This window comes from Homalodisca vitripennis, chromosome 7 (assembly GCF_021130785.1).
Source record: "Homalodisca vitripennis isolate AUS2020 chromosome 7, UT_GWSS_2.1, whole genome shotgun sequence".
Classification (NCBI taxonomy): Eukaryota; Metazoa; Arthropoda; class Insecta; order Hemiptera; family Cicadellidae; genus Homalodisca; species Homalodisca vitripennis.
Window position 1 is genome coordinate 52147745 of NC_060213.1, and position 19909 is coordinate 52167653.

Below are 19909 nucleotides of genomic sequence, written 5' to 3' on the forward strand. Positions count from 1 at the left end.
TAATTCTAATCTTAATCTTTTATCAGCTAAATCTGATATTTTGTCCCCATTTTTTCCTCCACCTTGCTTCCTTTTATCAATTTAATAATAGTCCCGTAGTCCACTATCAATTTGAAAGTAAATACATAATACGTGTATAGCTATATTCAACAGCTATTTTTAGACTATTAAATATTGAATTTTGCGTTGTACAGAATATCTACTCTCCAGTATTATGTGTTATCAAAGAAAATACTATTTGCAAATACAATGTTGGCTATGTGAAAAATATACAGTCCTTAACTAAACATCATTTTATACGGTAATATCTATAAGCTGAGTTGTATCTAAGAGTAATAAATAATTCTAGATAGACTTCATTTTAGAAGCACTTTTGTACTGTAATGAACTTAGCTTTAAATAGAATCTGAAGAACATTCATGTCTTAAAATAGTGGTTTTAAATATTTTTACTTAATTAATTAATCAATAAGTTCTCTTCCCTTTGTCACCAGAACTTGTATAAATTATATTAAACCATTTAGGTTTACTCTTAATTGTTTTATCTTTAGCTATTCTATTATTAAAACTTTTAATACTATTTAATCTATATTTAGCTTGTAATATTATTTCCCTTATTTATTTATTAATGTATTTTTGATGTTGACAGTTACGCTGATAATATTTACTATATTAACGCAATGTAAGGAAATAAATTATTAAGTTTGGGAGGAATATAATTTTGGATTGTTTGTGCCTTGTCCGAAACAAGTCCTTAATTTTACAGAGACAAAGAATTTCCGAAACCTCGAAAGTTTATGACTCAAATATTAACAAGAAGTTATTCCACGTGTCATTTGCCCACTGTCCCCTAGTTGTGACTGCAAGTTACTTTTCCATTTTTATTCGTACTTATATAAATCATTCAAGGGTACAAATGCACTTTTCTATTTCCTAAAAATTTTTACGTTTAACGATTGTATTTCCGAAATCATTCGCTAATATTTTAAATGGTAAACATTAAATGAACGCTAATTCATATAGTACAATTCATAGCAACCACCAAAATCTTAAGAACATTCAAATTGAATGTCATGGAATTCGAATAAAACAGAAAGTCTAATCTCACCGGTGCTCATTATTTTACTTTCTAAATATATTTTTCAGTTTATGAGACCAGTAAACTAAATTTTATATTTTAACTTTATCTATTTGAAAATTGTTCAAGAGAAAAAAAAGTTTTTCCAATATTATCACCAGTGAAACGAAGTTATCGATATGCCATTAAACGATTTATGCATTTGAAAGTATTGTTATACAACAGAAAAGTGTGTATAAGGTCATGGGTGACAGCTTGCTGTCGTATAATAAATTGTTAGCAGCTGTGCTTTTCGTTTTGTGAAGACCATATTTGAAATTGAAAATGTAATAATTTTATCTGGTATTTATGATGAAGTATTTTGCAAAAAATGAATGTATCACTGAATTATCACTACGGTATAAATTTTATTAGTTTCCTTACATTAGTTATATTTAACATATGATTCTTATGCTAACATTAGTAAAGTAATGAGATGGACATTTAAGATCCTGTTTAACAAAAACAGTTAAATTGTAATTATGATGCTTCATGGCCTCTTATTCAGGTATCAGACATTCATACATGAGGTTCACTATGCAAAAATAAATAATCACACGGCGATTAACACATCAATTATAACGTTAATAAAACAAAAAACACTCATATTAAATAATGAGAACTAAATGGCTAGTAAGTTTTTAGGTTTGATAGCAGTAAATAAAAAGTTAGTTAACAACATTGATAGATATGGATGATTTGATAATTTGCCGCTTTGCAATGTCGGAGACATCATTCAATATATTTGATACTTACATTATTATATCATTACTAGTATTTATGATTCACCTTTCGTAACACTTCGAAATGTCTGCAAATAATAAATTCTAATATAAATTCTAACGTAAATTCTTGAATAATATATGGGATAGGTTATGAAAGCTCTGTTACAGTTTTGAGGAAATATGTACAAGAGAGAACGTTTCAATAGATTCTAATATCGTTTACGAAACGTTACTTGATATTTTTCCACACATGAAGGAGATGTAGTACTGCTTGTTTCTACAATATCGTCTGAATGTCCTAACACGCTCTGACAAGACATAAATATAGTCTTTCGGAAAAATGTGTTTTGTGGTCCAAAAGCCTTTATATTATAATAGCGATGAAATAATAACAATTATGTAATTTTAAAGGAATCATGTATTTATGCATAGTAGAAACACCATTTTACAAGGCATATTTTTAATAGGTATTTATCTACTTAGTAAAAATTTACTGCCAATTATATACAAGACTGTCCATATATAGAAAATGTTTTAATGTCTGCACATCTTGGCATTGCTATATCTTAGCTATGTGAAAATAATTTATAAAATAAGGAGACAAAACTACTTTTATGACTCATAATTTTGTTTCGTCTATTTTATTTTCATTAGAATCTAAGATATGGTTGCAATCAACGCTCTTTTGATTTCCGAAACTGTTTGTATCCATTTGTGAATGGCGGAATGAAATTATTTTCATTCTTCGACAAAGCTGGTTTTTGAAAATGTATACCATTGATAATGCCAGCTAATAGGTACGGTGGGAATAAGAATATGGATAGAGGCATTAAGGGAACCACAGACTGTTCATGCTCCTAACACCCTAACCCTGAATACTGATATTTATATTACCACTAAATGACAATTTATTTTCTTCAAATTTGAATATATTTTATAGTTTGGAATAAACTGATAAACATCGTTTATATTGGAGACGATTTGTATCTAAATGTAATTATATATTTATGAAATTAAATTCGTTCATTTGTTTAATTAAACATATCTGGCTTTAATTTAAAATGTGAGGAGTAATAATAATAATTCCTGTTTATTTGTATATACAAATTTCTATCAATGTCAAAATTATAAGATATTTTTCACGGACAATGTCTCCATTATATTATTACTTGTTAAATTACATTAAAAACATAAAACCAATATTTAATACATTTTATTTTATTAATACAAAACAATAAAATGTATGAAATATTGGTTTTATGTTTTTAATGTAATTTAACAGTGACCAATATAAGCTCCATCTACAGCATTATTACTTGTTATTGTTGGATTTGTGGTCAGGGTTTAAACATACTTTGGCAAATATAACTAATACAAAGACACACCACAGACAAAGCTGCACAATGGTATCAGCTATCTCATACAAGAGGCTATTATTACACAAACAGGAAAGTGAGAGTAACAGCAAGGTAACCATGGTTACAGATCTGCCTCGATAGTTAAAATAGCCTATAAAATACATCTAGGAATGTCAATGACATATATTATCATTAAGTAATATTATTTTTAATTTATTATTTTAGTCATTTACCCTAACGATGTTACTTTTACTAATTTTCACAAATAAACACTATACTTCTATTAATATTATGTAGGAATCTTTGATACCAATAGGCATTGCGCAAGAATAAAAGTTATATTGGAAAACGTTTATTTATTTATACTGAAATACTTATTTATAGTGAAAGTGCAGTAAACCTTTTTTCCAATGCTCCAAGATTCTACACTATATTTCTTGTAACTATTTTATTCCATTTTCATCTTTTTGCTAACTTCAGTGACCCATTATCTTTAAATATCTAGGAACTTTACGTCTAAACCTTAACTGAATAATTTCAAAATTTAAATACGAACAGGAAATTAAAAATTGTACCACCTTAAAACAATTAGTTAGCTGAGACTGTAAAATGGTTAAGTAAACCAGCAATTAGGAAATAAATTAGCACCATAATTAATAATGTTTTAAAGATTTAAGCAGCCTTTAAACTCTTCAAATTTTTACTAATATATTTCAAGAATAAGTTACCACAATTAGGATAACTTCAAAGTATAGGACAGTAATATAACAAACTAACAATTCCGGTTAATAAACGTGTTTTTGACTCAACTATACTACGCATTGCTAAATAATTACATAAAGTATGTAAATGTGTCTTTCATTACAGTCTGTTTCATACTAGAGCTTTTTATTAAGCTTTATTATATTTATTAAATTATTGTGATCGATCTTTGATTTCTTTGAGATAATTGTGTCCATATAGGCCTATCTTGCAGAAATAATTGAAAAAGATCTTCATTCGTAAACGTCCTCATTATTTCAATAAGCTGGGCGTAACTTTTATCACAACAAGCGACTGCAATGTGTCTCTTTTGTACTTTAATTTTCTTTCAATAGTGTCCAGTTATATTTCTTTTGTTTGAGCGGTAGTATTTGTAAATGTTGAAAAAAATTATATTCCTTGTAAATTCAAAATATTTTATTTACTTTTCTATGAAAATAACACTCTTCTACTCATAACAGTTTAACATGTATTTACTGAGTATAAATAATAAAACTATAATCATGACTTTGCCGTTTACATTGCAACAGTTTGTATAAAAATCCACTCTCTTTGGGAGAAATATAAAAACTTCAATTTATACTACCGCTTGGAGAATCGGTTCAATATACATTAGTCACTTTGAGTTATTGAAATGCGACGCTTTGAGAGCGTGTCAGGCATACGGGTTACGCAGATTCTCTTATGTAAATGTAAGTTTGGTCTTGAAGACAAAATTCCTTCCAATTCTTATTGTTGTAGAGAGAAAACTTGTCTATTTTTATTGTTGTTTATAATTGAACCAAATCAAGAGAAACGAGAGCAATATTTTTGAACTTCCCCAGATTAGGTTATAACACGCATAACAGCTTTGCTTACATACCTGTATATGATCGTTGTCATCAACAAAGTTATGAGAAATTGACTGGTGAAAGGACGCTTACAAAATATGACGTTTCTTCATGATTTTATTATTCAAATCCAAGGTCAAATTCGGCTTTCAATCAATTATGACACTGTTTTTCTTTTTGTATTTTTTATATTCATAGAATGATTTGAGATTAATCTGATCAAAATAATTATTCCCGGAATATAAATCACTATTCGCACTCAGTATTAATCAAATAATAAACAAATAACCACGTTTGGGTTACATACAAACATTGTTATTACGTGTATGATTAAATATCTTGAAGAGGGGAAAGTATTGCAAAACTGAAATAGGTGATACGTTGTAAGGACGCTAGTGTAAACAAAGTGCTAAAAATTGATTTTTATCTCCACGTAATAACAGTGTTTACATCCACGTAGACAGAAGCACAATATTTCAGCTCAATAATTACTTTTCAATTTAATTTTTCATTAATACTAATAATACAAGTAAGTTGATATTACCTATAAAAAAAATACGTCCAATAGTGACAACTATTTTTGACTAGCATAAATCAGATGGTTACATCATATTTAAAAAATTACCTCACGGTTATTTTAAAACTTGAAAAAGGTTGAAGATACAAGATTGAATAAAAGTAATTTCAAAATATTAGTATATCATAAAACATATTCAATTAAGTACAAGACCAATTTAGTATATTGCAACATTTTAATGACGTTTTTATTTCTATTAATACAATTCTAAAAATTGAAATTCTATACATTTCGGTCCATATTGTTTTTTGTAACTAAAAGTTTTGCTTTGTCGAAATTTCTTTAGATATTTAACATTTAAAATTTTCAAAAATACAAACATTTTGAAAGTAGTATTTTGAAAATACAGTTTTCACCTTTCTATAGTACATTAGGTTTGGTTTAGAGTTAATCACGACAACTGTAATAATAATCTGTTAATCTTCTCAGTGACACGTATGGAAAAGTAAAAAAAAAAACAAACAATCGAACAATAAAGCAAGTGAGACAGGGCATAGCACTGGTAAAATGTTTATTTACTTTTCTTTGAATCCATTTATATTTTTTGCAAACTAGATCCATAACTTCATACAGTAATCAGTGTCCGGCTAGAGGTACCACTAGTAGTTATTACAACATTTATTAAATATTTGTTTCAAACTAAATCCATAAAAGTTTAAATAAATGATACCCCCGGTACAAGGTTTACGGTTCCTTTAATTTCTCTATCCATTTTATTATTCCAAAAGATCCTTTTCTGTGGTTGCTAGTATTTAATGTATAACTATTAGGTTGGTCAAAGTATGAAAGAACTTTATCCCGCACTTCACGTATGTGTATAAACAGTTTTTAAAATCAAAAGAGGGTTGATTTTAACCCTATTTTAGATTATAATGATGTAAGAGTGATAATATTTGTTCTTTCTCCTTACTTAACAAATTAGTTCACATATCCTAAGCGTACCATTTCCAACATTCACATGTATTACAACGTTTTCTAAATGGGGACCCTTAGGTACTTATTTTTTGTCAATTTTCCGTTTCAACCGACAGGCCTTCTAAATTGGCTTATGTAATATTTTTTCAAGATGCATGAAAATAACAGTTTCCTTTAAAGTTTCAATCAATTTAAAAATTTCTTCGTTATTTCCATCAACGGTTTACTAACTCGAGAGTAATTGACCTGAAAGTGTATATTTATATCTTGTTGGAGTGTTTCAGGACATTAAGGAATACTTTATTTAATAATACATATTTTACTAATTACGAGGTACTTAACTCTGACACAGACAATCTTAAAGACTTATTTAATGAAAGAGAGAATGATGAATACATCTCTACCATTACAAGCCGGTATATATTTAGAATTTCACAAGTATTTAAATTTCTGATATTACCAGATTGAAAAAAAGATTTTAAAAAATGTCAGAAACGTACAATAATTTCTATCTATAAAAAAAAAAAACTACTGTTGAATGCTCCCTAAAACACATTTGTGAATCCTTTGTGTAACTACTGTAAACTATATTATACTATACCATGTTTTAAATAAATTTTCATTTTGATTGTACTTCAAATAAAAAATACAGGTAGCTTAATTTTTATCTTACTACATAACAAACTTTGGTTGGTCTTTCGGCTGTAAGACTGTTGCAATATAAGTGAATATTGCTCGCGACAATTTGGCATCCGCTTAAAAGCCTGAATTAATCGTTACTAAAGAAGAAGAGAATTAGTAAAAATTGTCTACTACTGTAGACAAATTTAAATAGGGTTTTGTATTAATTATTTTTCTTTTCAGCAAATCAAACCTCTCTAAAAGTGTAGTTCAAATTTTGAACCTAAAATGTTATATATGACAAGATGAAAAAGAATCATGATGTTCATGAATGAACTGCAGTTTTAAAGTTTATGGTAGTAGTCTAAACTCAAATAGTAAATAAAATTGATTCACAATTAATTAATAATGGGATTGGAGCATTGTGCTATTGTGGTTCATAGCATTATATAGAATAAATATAACAAAAACCACTTTTGTAAGTTAGTTCACGAACTCCGCAAACAAGTGATCTTACAGTGAAGTGGCAATTTATAACCGTGTTTTCCTCAATTAAATTCAAAGAAAAGTTACATAACGATATGTAGTGAGGAAATCCATTGACGTTAGCAGGCTGGAGTCAATTTATATTGTAAAAGCTGAACATTTTTTTTGTAGTAATATCGTAAAGGAAAATGTCCGGAGAAATATCCCCACAGTCAGACACATGAACGGAAGTTAAACTAATTTCGACTACATTAAAAAACTAACTATTTGATTTAAAACGCAATAGATAATCCACTTTCTGGAGTTTTATGAGGTAAAGCAGATCCCTTACTGGGAGACAAATTATGATTTCCGGTGCCTTATAAAACAATTGTGTTAATTAACGTCATCATCGGTTACACCAAGTACATACAAGGAAATAAAAAGATCCCATCCAGAGATAATGCTTATAATTTCCAGTATTTTAAATACCAATTTTGGCTTGACAATGCATTTTAGCATAAGGTATAAACTAGTGTGTACAAAGAGATAAAGAAAGTCCCTTCATGAGAAAGGGGGCACATTGCACACTAATTATGATGTGCAATGTCCTACAAAACAATCTTTCCCTTAAAATTTATTTTAAAATGTTGTAAAGGACACAGAGATAAAGAAGATCCTTCCTAAGAGACAAATTCTGACTCTAGAAAATAATTTTGCCTTCACAATACCTGTAAGCATATGGTTAACCTATAAATAGAAAAAGATTATGCCTTCCTTAAAGAAAAAAAGTATGATGTGCAGCGTCCTAGAAAACAGTTTTTTCTTTACAATTTAGACAGCATAAGATAAAACTAGTGTTTACAAAGAAATGAAAACGATCCCCTCCTGATAAACAAATATTGATATACAGTAATCTAGAAACCAGTTTTGTCTTCTCAATGCTTTTCAGCATAAGGTGAATTCTATTGTGTACAAATTTATAAAAAGGATTCCATCCTGAGAGATAAATTATGATGTCCAAGCTATAAATAAAATATTGTCTTCAAAATTTGTGTCAGAATCTGTAGACCTAGTGTATAAAAGGAGATAAACACTATTTCAGCAACGAGACAAGATACGATATCTAGTGTACCATAAAACATGGTTGTGGAACATACTCACAATGTGTGTCAGTATTGGATAAGATATGTATATAAAAGGAGATATAGAGTATTTCTCTTATTGTATTACTTCTTTTAGTTATATTAAAAACTTGTAACATAACAAAAGTTAATAAATAAGATAAGGAAGGTAAAAATAAAAAACTTCTATATACATATTTTAAATGTTAAAATAATCAATACATGTTAAAGTAGATTGATATTTATAACTAAAGATGCAAGTTTCACACTGAATTCAAAGCTCAAGCGATTCGGTTCGCTCATTACCGCCGGCGCCAAGCGTCTGTGAACGTAGAATAGATCATTACGTCTCGAGCTGTGACCTAAGGTTAATTTTAGTTCTTCTAATATATATATATATATATATATATATATATATATATATATATATATATATATATGAGGTATATAGTTATCTTACTAAATCGTATGCATTAATTAATAATTATTATTTAATAACTCATTAATACAATGGCGGTGTTTGAAATATTCTCCTTATTTATGAAAATTAGTATAACAACACTTCTTAAACATAACAGTAATTTGCGGTAGTGAAATTTAAAATCAAATACTTACTGTAGTAGTAAGTGTTCAAAATGCTCTCGAAGTGTCCGTGGAAGAAACTAGTAACAACATTTTGAAACATACCCGGAAGCAATATTTTTGGTGAGGTTAAAAATGGAGCGTATTAAAAAGTTTGTAAGTATAACAACAATTATCATATTAGCACAGCATATTTTTCTTAATGTGAAACATTTAAAACATTTATATCAGCGTTAGCTAACAATATGAGACTTTGAACATAACTTTCAGTCTATTTTTATTGTTGTCTGACAGTTATATTACTGTGATTTATTTATCTGATATTCCATTTCAAGATTATCGCCTTGGAAAGCATAATTTGAGAACCAAGTTATTGTTGAAGTATTTTTGACCCTTTTGATACGATCCCATTTCGACTCCAGATAATCTAGAGTATCCCATGATTGATTTAATTTTTTTTTAAACTTCCTCTACTTACTTAAAGAAAACAAATTGCTATGCTTGTACAATGCAAGTTGGATCTAAGCTCCTACAATATTAAACTTATAGTTTGATCACACTGCTACAAAGAACAGCATTGTTACTGAATACGGTTTCATAACATGAGCTAGCTACTAAAACTATTATAATTAAACTATTTATTGATTGACTTTACACAGAACACCACTTCATAAATACAGTTAAACAAGGCTTTGATGTAATAGTTTTGTTTCCAAAGTTATTGCGCTCCCTTTGAAGTATGCAGATGTCTCTACGACTACATCGTTTCTGTCAGGACGTAACATTTCATTTGTTTTATGAAAGTATCAGGTCATTATATTGGACATCTGCCCAACTATTTACCAAAATTCGACAGGTTTGTTCGGTTTATAGTACAATATGTATTGTTTTTAATTCATAAATATTTACCAATTATGGGTTAATCTGGGAGAGGGAAGTATATAAAATACCCTCCCCGCACTAAAATGAAGAATTAAATAATACTCCTCATCAAATGTATTTCATCATGCTGTATCAAATTATATATATTTTAAGACAGTATATAAAACATTTACAGTATTACTTCTATGATAAACTAGTACGCCTTAATTAAGATATACGTACGCAAAACCAGGGACTTTGCTTAGGTTTATTAAATATTTTAAATCTTTAACGCATTTCATACTAAACTACACTCGAGACAGACAATTATACAGTAAAGAAAGGTTTATATACATTCAAAGCAGAAAAATATCTTTCAGCAAAATTTATTTTAGGCTTCAATTGCGTTCAGTCAAACTCCATTCAGGTTCTATAATTAGTCAGGCACCATCATGCAATTTAAATTATTTACGATATTTGTTAAGTTTTAATTGAATTTATTCCTTCATTCTGTTCTATAACTTTTTAATCATACTATTTAAATTTGAATAATAAGTTAATAATTACTAGTTAATAGTTAACCATTTCATGTTATAAAATAGGTTCTGAAAGTACAAGCGTAAGTATCATAAATAACTAATAAAGTTAGTGTTGTACCAAAAAAGAAATAGACATCAATAGAATGAATTTATGAAAGTATATGATTAGGATTTAATACTGAAAATGTGGTAGTCAACAATTATACCATCTTCGTCTTCCAAGTCACGATCCAACGCTTTTTTCCGATTATAATCTACAGTTATAATTTTCCTGATAGCAATACAAATATCTGATGGTTGATGTTGATATGGTATTGATAGCTAATTATTGATTGTTTAATGATGATTGGTTGAACTTCGCCCAATTACAATGCCCCCTCTCCTTGCTTATGTACGCGGATGTGCACATATGGTTCTGAAAGGTTTGGTTGACCATCTGCTGGGCGAAGATAAATACTTCACACTAATAAGTATAACACAATTGTATCTCAAAATAGGTTTGTATGCTAAATTATCACTTGCTCCAACAAAGGCATTTTATACCTGTCTTTTTTACATTTACCATTCAGAAATGAAAATGTCTTAAGAATATTTTAGAGTTAAGTATCATTGTTTGAAGCGGTGTACACCAGATATCTTAAATTATATTCATTACACTGGCAATATAATATTTAATCTTCTTTTAGTACTAAATTGTGTAACAAATATAAAGGACATGTACATTACTGTACAAATCAGGCTATAGTTATCTGAATTTAGACATTGAGATAAGCCACAAAATTTACTCGTAAAATACTGAAGAGAAGAAGTTAGAATTCAATAATTACGTATAAATAATACGTAAATGATATTAAATGTCAGCTATTAAGGCATTATAATAAGTTAATAATAATCATAGTATTATGTTAATAATAAATAATTGTCCTCAAGAAATAAAATGTAGAAAATAGTAAGAAGGATTAAAATTAACTCCGTATAGCTATTATTGGAAAAGCAAGCCAGATGAAAGAATTACTCAAGTAAATAGGCAGTCTAGGTCGGTTAATTACGTTAGTAAAGGAACTGGATTATACGAGTGTTTATTCATACGGGTATTTATTGAGAGAGTAGATTATTTTTTTAATGAATGGAGGAGGAGATTTGTATAGAAATAAAAGATACAACTGGAGTATAAACCATAGTACGAATAAACACACCTTGAGTAATGATGTGAATACCGGTAAGCAAACTGTTTTGTTTGATTTTTTAATTCTTCTGTCTATAATTTTTTGTTTTCCAGTTAATATTTTAAACATTTGTCATCGGTATACGTTACAAACTAAAACGCTACGTTTCGAGTGTTAAAATCTATCCTCTTCGTCAGGTTTAAAAAAAGATTTTGACCATCATATTGGAGAGTATATGCTTGGATAATTTACGTGCAACTTCATCATTAAGTGTAGCTCTGACTATTTCACAGCTTTAAATTTTTTTTTGCATAACAGTATGACTAAAATCGTTTTATATCGTGAAGACGGGAACTATGATCCACGAAACGCAATTTTCCAGTAGTGTAGTGTAAACGAATGGCATTTATTTGAAAAAAATACTTTTACATAATAATTAATGAGCCAAGCGTTTAGTCAAACCACAAGTAGTGGGTATCAGAAGGGTATGAACAATAAAAACTCAATCTATTTGAGCTTAATAGTTTATTTCATTAATTTTTATCGTTGCAGCAGTCGTTTTCCGTCTCATAAAAATAGAAATATTTAAAGTTAATTTTTTATATAAGATAGTCAAGTTGATCTCATATTTTAAAGTTAAAGTAGAAAAATAGAATTTTGTTTTGAAACTGCCAAGATTGTATAAATTATCTCCTGGTTTTTATGAAAGCACGTATTCCTTTCTTTATTCTTCTGTCATATTTGTTGTAAATTTTTATACAATTTACATTTATCTGAAGAAGTGTACTTAAATACACGAAAATTAATAAATATTTTGAACCATTATACTGTGATATTTTATATATATATATATATATATATATATATATATATATATATATAATATCACGGTATAATGGTTCAAAATATTTATGAATTTTCGTGTATTTAAGTACACTTCTATATACACTTATATATATTTAAATGAAAAAGGATATACTACTAAGTATACATTACTACTTTTTAATACACTTTACTACAAATTAACCTTGTTTTTATCCATTCATTTTTGGTACTCTACGTCGTTTCAAAATATCTTTAGCTATACCGTACTTCGCTAATCGATAAACAACATTTTAAGGTATTAAGTTTGATTAAAGAATATATGAAGGAAACAGGATTTTTCCGGACATTTGCCATCGTTAAGTGAAACAAGAAAACAGTAACACTACGTTTCGAGATCTGCAATCTGATCTCTTCTTCAGGTAAAGAACTAACCTAATACATAATTACAAACTAGGTTAAAATAAACAAATCTTACTAAAGCGTTGTGGCACGCCTAAGTCAGGAATCACAACCTACATGTTGTATGTCAACTTCACTAACACTAAAGACATGCACTTAATACAAAACTATACAAAACACTAATCATTAAAACTAAACTACGGAATACAGGTCACAATACGTCTTCACTCGTCTACTAACCATCTACGACTGACCAGAGGGACTAGCCAATGGTACTCGTGACGGCTGGCTAAAACAAGATGGCGGAAATACAAGGGAAGGGGAACAGGAATGGGCCCTTTCGTTATTATTGGTTCATGCGAGATGAACTTCTTAAAACCATATTCTCGTGTTTTCTCGGGTTTCACAGAAAAGTCAAAAATTGCACACCATTGTTGGTCCGAAGACCATCATATGAATTGGGATGAAGCCCACATAATACATCGGGAACCACATTTCTTCAAAAGGAAATTAATTGAGGCAACATACATTAAATTGGCAGACCAACCAATCAGTCAACCATCAGTCGAGATTAGGCCGCTTTGGTTGCCAATTCTAAAAAATGAACTAAAGAGAAAACCAAAAGTATCAAACGGATCGGATATTTGTAATAAACCACTGCGGAGTCACAATATGGTTTTAAGAAGTTCATCTCGCATGAACCAATAATAACGAAAGGGCCCATTCCTGTTCCCCTTCCCTTGTATTTCCGCCATCTTGTTGTAGCCAGCCGTCGCGAGTACCATTGGCTAGTCCCTCTGGTCAGTCGTAGATGGTTAGTAGACGAGTGAAGACGTATTGTGACCTGTATTCCGTAGTTTAGTTTTAATGATTAGTGTTTTGTATAGTTTTGTATTAAGTGCATGTCTTTAGTGTTAGTGAAGTTGACATACAACATGTAGGTTGTGATTCCTGACTTAGGCGTGCCACAACGCTTTAGTAAGATTTGTTTATTTTAACCTAGTTTGTAATTATGTATTAGGTTAGTTCTTTACCTGAAGAAGAGATCAGATTGCAGATCTCGAAACGTAGTGTTACTGTTTTCTTGTTTCACTTAACGATGGCAAATGTCCGGAAAAATCCTCTTTCCTTCACAATCCTTCCATCGTCAAAAATAACCTTCAAACAAAGTAAAGAATATAAATTACCCAAAACATGTATCAACGAGAATATGTGTTACAAAATAATACTTTTCAACTGACTTTGACATAAGTACCCAGCAATACAGTTCAATAAGTACAGTATTTATGTTTAGATAGGCCGCTAAACACAATACATATGTTGTGTCCGCTCAGTCAATCACAGACTACCTGCATAGCCTTAAAGGTGATGCCGTTCTTCATTGTAATAAACTTGTGACAAGATATAGCAGTTACAGCTCTTTTAAGGTGGGAGTACCCCATGAACTTGGTGAGGAATTGATGCACCCAAATCTGTGGCCGGAAGGCACTTTTATAAAATCATTTCGGCCCCCCAAAACATATCGCAGTGATGGGCGGAGTCAAGAAAGTTTTTTAGTGTCAAACAATCAAATAGCAAGTGGAACTTAAGTGTTGAGGAGGAATCAAGAAACAATAAGCCAGGCGTGTTGGTGAATGTTGGCTTTTTGAACATAAGATCTTTGAGAAATAAACTAGGTCAGTTAGAGGCCATCTTGAATGATAAACCGGCCGACATTATCTGTCTAAATGAAACACTGGCTCTGTTCTGACGAAGTGAGTTACTATGTACCCCATGGTTTTGTGCTGGCCAACTTTTTTGTTAGACAGTCCCCGCATGGTGGATCATCAATCTTTGTGAAGAAAGACTTGTCCTTTGAAGGCATCGATATCTCGTCCTTCTGTCAAGATAATATATGTGAGGGTGCAGCAGCTAGGCTACTTAGCCTAAATCTTGTTATTCTTAGCATCTACCGTACACCTGATAGTAATTTTAAAAATTTTATTGAAAATCTTGAAAATCTTTTATTGTATGTTACAAGTAAATATGTTAAAACCAATGAATGTTTTAGCCATTGCCGGTGACTTAAATGTAGACCTGTTAAATAAGAGAAGTAATGAAAACTGTCGAATTGCTAAATTTGTTAAGGTCGTTTGACCTATATTGTACTAATCAGAATCCAACCCGCTTTGGGGCATGTTTGGATAACATATACACTAACCTAACTCAGAATTACTTTGAAGTCTCCTTGATAGCCCAGGATATTATATCTGATCACGCCGGTGTATGGGTTGGTCTAAACCTCAAGCATTGTAATAATAAGACTAGTCCAGTCAAACAAAAGAAAACAAAACGCTTAATAAATGATGTTAGATTAGAAAATTTTATAAATTGTATGTCTTCTGTTGTCTGGTCTTCTGTGTATCAAAATGTAGATGTGAATATTGCCTTTGTAACTTTTATCGATATTTTATGTACTGTGTTTAACCACCATTGTCCGGTAGTAAATGTTAAGTGTAAAAAAACCAGTGCTAGGCCCAACCAAAGCTCAAATACAAACAACTGGTTTACTCCGCAGCTTGAAATGATGCGGAAATTCTTGCTAGTAATGTATGATAAGTGGAAAATGTACAGAAGACTTAGTTGATAAAAATAGGTACGTAACTTTCAGAAAGCTATATAATAGAGAAATTACAAATGCAAAGAAAACAGCCAATGAAAACCTCATTATTAATGCCAAAAAACAAGTGCCAAATGGCATGGAAAGTTATAAGAAGTGAATCATGCTATATTAAACCTAAAAATGTCATACCTATTTCTCCTGATTGTCTCAATAGCTATTTTGTAAATGTGTCAAAAAATGTACATAGTGATGTTGATCTAGATTTAAATGACAACAACCATAATGATTTTATTGTAAACTTTGATAAGCCTTATCCCTGTTTCTGGTTTTTAGCTGGCAACCGGTCAGTATGGAAATAGTGTCTCAAACTATTTCACACCTTAGCAACTCTAAAAGCGAAGATGTGTTTGGTCTGTCAAACTATGTTGTAAAAACTGTTGGTGAATTTATTGTCAAAACCGTTAACTTTTTTAATTAATCTAGTACTAAGACATGGAATCTTCCCTGAAGGTTTAAAACTTACCAAGATCACACCTAAATTTTTAAAAAAGGGGAACTTAAAGGCTCCTGAATGCTATCGACCCATAGCCATCGTACCCATCATTGGAAAGATTATAGAATCTTGCATGATCCTACAACTTCATGAATATTTTAATGGTAATAACTTATTGTATAGCCATCAATATGGGTTTCGTCCCAAACACAACACAGTTTTAGCTATGGAAGCAATTGTAGAGTATATTATTAATGGTTTTGAAAATAGACACATAGTTGCATCTAATTTGATAGATTTGACAAAGGCGTTTGAACTGCCTGTCTTTTAATATTTTGTACGATAAGCTATAATTTCTATGGTATCAGAAAAAAGGAACTAAAACTTAATCAAATCTTATTTATCTGGTCGGCAGCAAAAAGTGGTTGTAGATGACATCAGCTCGATGTAATGATGATGTTATAGCTGGTGTCCCACAAGGCTCCGTTTCTTGGACCTTTTTTGTATCTAATCTTTGTTAATGATATATATTGTAATATTCCAACTTTTTGTGTACTCTATGCCGATGATACCACTCTACTCTGTTTCTGATAGTAATTTTGAAATTGTAAAACATAACCTGTCTAATGCCTTTACTTATGCAAAAAGGTGGTTTGATTCTAATCATCTAGTTACCAATAATAGCAAAACTGAACTGATCTATTTTTCTCTCAGGGATGTTCCTGTTACTAGTAATGTAAGTAGCGAAGTAAAATTACTAGGCTTTACACTGGACAACAGCTTGAGCTGGGAACCCCACATTTTAAATTTGTGTAAAAAACTATCCCGCATTGTCTTTCTTCTTAGGAAACTTAAATTATCTATAGGCCAACAAACGTTGTTAATTGTATACTATGGTCTTTTCCATTCACAAATGAACTATGGAATTCGCCTTTGGGGCAACGCCTGTCATGCCTCTAAGGTCTTCATATGGCAAAAAAAGGCCATGAGAGTTCTGGACTGCCTAACCTTGAGACAATCATGTAAGGCTAGTTTTAAGAAATTAAAAATTATCACAGTTCCATCCTTATATATTTTTAAGTACTTTGCTTCATGTTAAACAGAATATAGACTCCTTTGCTGCTCAAAACTTGAATCATGACCATTTAACTAGAAATAGAAACAACCTTATAACTCCATATGTAAGACTCTCAAAAACTTTAAATAGTCATGTTTATCAACAGCTCATATTGTATAACAAACTACCATTGCCTATTAGAAATCTGCCTTTTAACAAGTTTAAATGTTTTGTATCAGACTGGATTAAAGACCAAGCCTTTTATACTGTGGCAGAGTACAAGGACTATAAATTTTCCGAAATTAGCTAGGCAACTGATTACTATTTTTATACTATAGCCTATAAGTTCTATAAATTGTAAGATCTTATTATAAGTAACCTAATGATCTCAAAAATGCTGTTTGTCTTCTTGTATTTGACGTATCCAATTACATTGTAAAATGTCTTAAAGGAAATAAATAATATTGTCTATTGTCTATTGTCTATAGACAAATTGTCTATTGTCTATAGAACCTTAACCTTTTTTTAATCTTTATGGTGTAGATCAGATTTTATATTTACAACAATAAAAATTATTCAATCACAAAAAACTCGCGCGGAATACAAAAGTAGCAATATTAATAATTTCATAACTGTCAAATTAAACGAGTGAGAACTATTAAATTTTGAGGAAAATTATGTTTTTTAAAGAAATTGTAAGAGAACATGATAATTTGTGTGTAGTCCTGTTCTCATTAACCATAGTCTATACTAAATCTTCCAATGTATAGTGATATCCAATAACACTTTATTCAATCTGTTTTTACCAATCTGAAGTCAGTCAGGATCAACAGCATCTCTAACAATTCCGACCAATAAAATCATTACCTGCTTCGTTTTTTTCAAACGATTGAAATGGAAGTTTATAAAATTGTTGACTATACAAGGTACAGTCATGAATATTTCTGTCAATAGATAGCAATGTTGCTACATATGTCACACTATGCCCTGGCTTTAATTAACAGATGTGAGAACTCAACACTCTGTCGTGTACACAGAGTACGTGATTAGTATGCCATTTGCAAAGCGCAATAAGTAGATTCAAAGCAACGTATTTTGTTTTAAATTCAGTACATTTAAAGTGAAGAGTAAATTTAACCTAAAGTTTTATTGTTTATAGTAGGCCACGTTTCATTTTAACCCATATTTTTCAGCACGTTGTTTTTTATATCTACCGCGGTCAGATATATTATATTTTGAATGCGCAAAATGCCATAATACCAGGTACGTTTGTTCAAGGATCAAAAACGTTCTCACGATAATACCTGTTCCCAGGACGTCTAACCCTATCAGATACTCTGCAACATAACGTGGAAGGTAGATGTGAGCAATCACGTTTTTTTAAACTTTTTCTCAAGTTACTTGAACTGAAATATTTTAATTAAATGTATTGATAAGTTTCGTGAATATTGATTAGGTGCGGCAGCTACCAAGCGTCACACAATTATATTTCATTGTAACATGTATATTAAAGAGTAACGTAATTTACAAGAGTGTTAATATATTATCAAGATGTATTTACAAATATAAAATTTTATACGTAATGTATCTAAAACTGTTGAAAAGGTAAATCGGAATTAACATGAATCGTTATCTATTCCATAAACCCATGTGTAAGGCAGACCACACGGAGGAGCCTCGATGATATAATGGAAAGAAATTCCAAAAGTTAGTTAATATTTAACAAATTGGTGTTTAATATAACTTTCCACGCTCTTTTTGTGTTTCAGTTCACGCTAGTGTTACAGTTTACTACACGTGCAACTGTGAAACACTGTAATAGATGTGTAATAGATTTGGGAAACTTATATTTTATTGAAATGTGATGTATCTTTAAGACAATAAGAAGTCAATATTAAAATCAGATATACTTAGAAGTCTAGTAAACAGGTTGAGCACTATGAATTATCGTCTGGCAAATATCAGACCAACCAGAGCTGCACTGATGCACGAACAATTTAAGGAGTGAGCTAACTTCAGCACTAACGGTGATAGTAGTACCCTTCTTATAATTGCCTTTCATTATATTTGTTCCAAGTTGTCAGTTTATTTTATGGAAAATATAACTATTTACCTTAGCATATGCATACAATATAAGCGGCTTTTTATTTATTAATCACCTTTAACTAGTGAAATTGACTACTATTACAAAAACGTTTTCTAAAAAATATTTAATTCAAAAACTAAACTCTGATTTTACGACATAATTTAAATCTCTGTAAATATTAACTGAAAACTGAATAATTTTTTTTAAACAATTGGAAAATTTATTCCATATGAATGCTATTTAAAATAAGTGCTTGTAAGAACAAAATTAAAAGTTGTTAGTACTATCATGGTAAATTAAAATTGATGGCCTCGTTGCTTTCCTTACTCTCCATTCCTACAGGCAAACGTGTGCTGTGCACACACTAATGCAAACTAAGATACAAAGTATCTGCTGGACGAAAACCAATAGATTTATTGTTTCACATTATCTTCACCAACGAAATTAAGGAAATATAAAGTAAATATCAGATTATGGCAGATTTTCCATCTATATTGGCAAAATTCATGAGGAAATATACACACCACGTAAATAAAAGAGACTACTGATCTCTAAACGAGAGGAGAAAATCACTAAAACTCACATTGCTTAGACCACCACCAACACAATTTCAACTCCACTGAGAGCTAATTAATCGTGGGTGAGGTTGGTTTCGAACTTGGAGTGGAGCCACAGAGACAAATTACCGCTTTTAATCACGTGGTTTTGCCCACACGCTCACCAAAGTTTATCCGACTGTAAATAACCAAGATCGGTCCACGTTTAAAGTGTTTGGATTGGTATTATTGCAAATACATCAGGTGAAA